This window comes from Canis lupus, chromosome 6 (genome assembly GCF_048164855.1).
Source record: "Canis lupus baileyi chromosome 6, mCanLup2.hap1, whole genome shotgun sequence".
Lineage (NCBI taxonomy): Eukaryota > Metazoa > Chordata > Mammalia > Carnivora > Canidae > Canis > Canis lupus.
This window is the reverse complement of record NC_132843.1, coordinates 1728741-1733692: the sequence shown is the minus strand read 5'-3', so window position 1 is coordinate 1733692 and position 4952 is coordinate 1728741. Positions and strand designations below refer to the sequence as shown.

General features: G+C 60.0%; 1 long non-coding RNA gene across 1 annotated transcript; it reads right to left on the bottom strand.

Annotated features, from left to right (window-relative positions):
• Positions 1 to 1131: 1131 nt before the first annotated feature.
• On the bottom strand, positions 1132 to 4062 carry LOC140634883 (uncharacterized). Its single transcript, XR_012032217.1, has 2 exons — positions 3914 to 4062; positions 1132 to 3015 (listed from the first exon to the last, which is right to left on the bottom strand). It is a non-coding gene; the product is annotated as an uncharacterized lncRNA (long non-coding RNA).
• Between the last annotated feature and the right edge of the window lie 890 nt (positions 4063 to 4952).

The window sequence follows — 4952 nt, the reverse complement described above, 5'->3', positions numbered from 1 at the left end:
GCGGCGACCTGGAGGGGACCAGGAGGCCAGGTGCCCACTCCTCTAGCCGAGGCCCACGGCCTTGCCTCCGTCCCCGCGTGGGCAAGTTCCGATTTCAGACGCTTCATTCATAAAATGGCTCCTGTTCTGGGCCTGGGACCGAGACCTTGGCTCCGAGGGCCAGCTCTGCCCGTCAGCCTGGCCGCCGCGGTGCCCGTCCCGCTCTGCCCAGTCCCCGTGCCTTGCCCTGGGGAGGGGCAGGGTGTGGCGAGCTGGGGGCGCGGGGAGCTGGGCCAGAGGAGACCCGGGCTGGGAGTGCCTGACGCCGAATTCACACGGCCCAGGCTAGACAGACGGACAGGCCGACGGCCGCTGAGCCCCGCACAGGCCAGGGGCCAGGGCCGCGGCCAGGGAGGCAGAGGGCAGCGGAGGCCGGCGGACTTTGGGTGAGGCCGGGGAGCTGGAGAGGCCTTCCGGGAAGGGGACGCGGGGTGGGCAAAGGTGCAGAGGCTGCACATGCCAGAGCGGCAGGCGGCGAGGCTGGAGCTGGGCCGTGGGGGGCACGATCGGCAGCGGGAAAGCGCTGGAATGGTCCCTCCCGACACAGGACAGAGGGGCTCCGAGCTCCCTCCACCCCGCTCGCCCACTCAGGGTGCGACGTGAGGGCGTCTCTACTGGCCAGACTCCCCTTCGACTGCAGGCACTGCGGGGCTTCCCAGGCCACCAACGGGGCAAAACCGCCCAGAGCAGCCCCTCACCCGGCAAAGTGTCCTGAGCCCCCCTGCCCCCCCCCACGTGCCAGGCACCCGGCCCAGCACCCCGGGTGCGAGGAAAAGCCACCTGCGGCCCCTGCCCTGGGAGTCCGCGCACAGGGGCAGCGTAGAGGACCACTGAGCTACCAGGTGCCCCTTGTTCTAGAATTTCATACATACCACAAAGTTGGACGACCTTGACGGGGATACGTGTGTAGCCACCGCCTCGACTCCTACTGTGAAGGAACGACTGAGCTGACTCTATCAACCCCTCTCTCTCTCTCTCTCTCTCTCTCACTCCTTCTCTCTCTCTCTCCGTCCCACACACTTGCAGGACACATTTCAAAATAAATTGCAGACCTCGGTCCACCTCCCCCGACATAGCCTGGCATGCGTGCCATTCCCCAGGATGCAAGATTTATTTAAGGTGTATTTTCTTTTGATGTAAACTACATATATAATGAAATGCAGAAATCGGGAAGCCCAGGTGGCCCAGCGGTTTAGCGCCTGCCTTCAGCCCAGGGCGTGATCCTGGAGTCCCCAGATCAAGTCCCACGTCGGGCATGGAGCCTTCTTCTCCCTCTGCCTGTGTCTCTGCCTCTCTCTCTCTCTCTCTCATAAATAAATAAAATAAAATCTTTTAAAAATAATAATTTCTTTAAAAAAAAACAAAAAACGCAGAAATCTTAGGTGTATATTTGCTGGGTTTGGACAAATGACTACAGCCCGTAGAAGCCAAATCCCAGCAAGACACAGCCCACGGGCTTCACCCCCAAAAGCTCTCTTGCGGTGGGTCTCCACTTCCGACTTGAGAAGGCTCCTTCTGAGATCGTCACCTGAGGTGTGTGGACAAGGCGTGTGCCACAGTCTCAGCCAGGTGCCCCCAACAAAGGCTGCTAAGTGCCCCCCCCATACGCCCACCTAGTGCAGGGCTGTGTTCCGGTGTCTCTCCCCCTGAACACCCGGGGTCCCCTCTCAGGCTCCAAATCCCCCTCGGGCCATGGCAACCGAAAGAGCTGCCCCCTTGAAAGCCAGATGTGCTTCACGCTGTGAAACAGCAAACCACAGGCCGAGTCATTCCACGTGCAGACCTGAGGTCCTGGAAGGCTTCTCAGGGGAAGTGGCACTCGAGTGGGGTTTTGAGGAATAAATAGGAGCTTGGCAGATGAAGCCAGAGAGGGCCTCCCAGAGCAGGTGCGCTACCTCAGGGGCGTCTACCCCGGTGTATGGGAGAACTCCGAGGATGCAGAATGGCTGGAATGCGGGCAGAGGAGGAGAGGAGGGCAGCCGGGCTCACAGGAGGAAGGGCCATGCTCCGTGAAGACGACTTCGTCCTATGAGGGGTGGGGAGCCCTGGGGAGGTGTTGGGCAGGAAAGTGGCATATCCAGGCTCCCGTGTTTCAAGCTTCCCAGTGGTCTTGCCTCGTGCAGGAAGATATGAAGGCGGACGAGAAGGGAAGGAGAACCAGTGCAGGGGGCATTCCAGAAGCCCAGTCAGGAGCCAGCAGAGATGGTCTGTGGCGTCAGCATCCCTGAGACTTCCCCGGTGGGGGTGAGGGGGAGAAATGGCAAGAGCATGACCACAAGATGTGGCTGGAGACCAGAGAGGCTGGTCAGTGGAAATGTGGACGCCCCAGGCTGACCCGTCCCGCAGCTGCCACCTGCTACCAGCCGCACTGCCTCCTGCCGGGGAGGTTGCTGTCTGCATGGTGCGGGGGTGGTGCTGGACAGGCTGACAGGCCCACGGCACCCAAATCCACTCAGGCCCCTTCCTCTCCTGGCCAACGGGGAAGACTCCAGGCAACCCTAGAGGTTCTAGAAAACCACCCTTTTTGGGGAGCCGGGGTGGCTCCGACTCTTGATTTTGGCTCAGGTTGTGATCTGAGGTCATGAGATCAAGCCCTGTCTTGGGCTCTGTGCTCAGTAGGGAGTCTGCTGGAAAGTCTCTCTCTTTTCTCTCTCTCTCTCTCAAAATAAATAAATGAATCTTTAGAAAAAAAGAAAATCAGCCTGTTTGGGCTCCTGTGCTGGCCGAGGTCCCCACCTGCGGGGAGCTTGAAACCCTGAAGTCAACCATGAACACCCCCTCCAGCATCAGGATGGTAGATGACCCCTTGAAGGTCCCTCCACCCATCCTGGTTACATCACAACACGGGTCCCGAGTTCAGTCAAGCTCTGCTCCGGGTGAAGGACAGGCAGGTGTGGCAGGCAGGTGCTCGGGAGAAAGGAGGAGTGGGTCCAGGTCCAGGTCCAGGTGGTGGCCCGCCTTCTGGGCACAGCGCTTCTAGGAGGTCAGGGGAGATACTCGTCTGCTGGGAATCAGGGAACTGCAGGCAATACTGAGAGGTGGCCTGGCCCCGAGGCAGGGTGGCCCCACCCCACCCCCCGCCAGGAACTTGGGAATGACTTGACCCCAGTGTGACTCATGACCCCTTCCTGGCCTCATTCCTCACAGTTTCCACGGATGGGTCATCCAAATCTCCCAGAGTAGGAAATGGGAACGTCCCAGAGAGGTTAGGTGACCTTCCCCAGATCCCACAGCAGCAGGCAGAAGAATCCGTTCCAGAGCTCCTTCCAGAGCTCCAGGCTCCTGACAGCTGCCAGCGGGGAATTTTAAATACACCCCACAAATCATTTCACAGTCAGATGAATACCCAGCATGGGCTCTGCGCCCACCCCACCCCCATGAAGTCCCCGGAGGGAGAGACTGGTGTGTGCACGCATGGCCCGGAAGCCAGCAGCTGGGTGGAAGGGACCTCTGTTCCACACACAAAACCCACCAAACGCCTTGAGGCAGGCCTGACCATGGTACCCAGGGTGCTTGCAGTATAGCCCTCGGCGAGCCCCTGGGGGCTGGGCATGGGGTGGAGGGGGAGGGGGGGAAACCTTTGCAAATTCAGTGACATCTCTGCTCAGACTCGACTTGGTGAAAGGCAGGTAGGGTCTGGGTGAGCAGCCAGGTGGCTGAGGCTGTCCGAGGGGTTCCCAAGGGTACCAGCCACAGGCATGTAGGGCGCAGAGGTGGCCAGTCTTGAGCCGGGGCAGCCTTTGTGAGGGGGGTGCAGGGAGCCAAGACGGGAACCGGGGTCTGGGGCAGGCAGGGCCTCTGGGGCTGTGGCCAGCCCTTGCTTCCCTGCCCCTTCTGCTGCCTGGCCCCTGCTCCCTGAGCGCCCAGCACTCACCCTCTCATAGGATCGTCCTGTGGGTGTTGACTCTGGGGTGTAGTAGGGGCCTGGAAGTGGGAACAGAACCAGAAGTCTCTGAAGTCACCTCGAGGATTTCCAAATCAAGCCATTTCTGAATGGGGGCTTCACCCATGCCCGGGCCCAGCCCTACTGGGGCCTTTGAGATCTCAGCCCCCAAGGAGGAGGAACCACTAATCTTATCAACTGGGCTCTGAGGAATTTGGCAGGGAGGGAGGCAGGGGCTCTGGGGAGGGACTGACCGGGCTGGCAGGCCCATCTCCCCCATTCCGGGCAGGCGGGAGTGTGCTCATTATTCATAGCCCTGCAATAAAGCCCAGTGATAAGCTGTCGCCTCCTCCACAACACAGACAGTCTTCAAGTTTGGAGCAAGGAACCAGATGAACAAACTGCCAGACCAGCCCCAGTGTGGCTGGGCCCGGTCCATATAACAAACAGTCCCTCGGCCTCCTGCCACAGCCTGTATCCCGGAGGGCTCCCTTTTCTTGGTCCCCCCAGCATGTCAGGAGTGTGTCTTCATTCTCCAGGTGCCATGCTCCTCCCGCCCCAGATCCCCCTCCAGGGATGGAGCCTGCTTCCTGCCCGCCCAAAGCTAACCCTAGACCAGCTTGTTCCTTTTTTTTTTTTTTTAAAGATTGTATTTATTTATTCATGAGACACACACAGAGAGAGAGAGGCAGAGACACAGGCAGAGAGAGAAGCAGGCTGCATGCGGGGAGTCCAATGTGGGACTCGATCCCAGGACCCCGGGATCACGCCCTGAGCTGAAGGCAAACGCTCAACCACTGAGCCACCCGGGGGGCCCCCAGCCTGCCAGTTCCAATCCCACCTCCCTGGGAGGCTCCCTGTGCCCCCTGAGCTGTGTTCCAGCCCAGGCAGAGGCAGAGCCATGCCTTAGGATGCTGGGCTCAGGTTTCCCCTCCCAGTGTCTCTTATCTCTAGTCTGGAAGCGCCAGATCACTCCCCTTTGAGGTCCCCAAACACCACCTATTTGATGTGTTTGCAGTTGTTCCTTGAG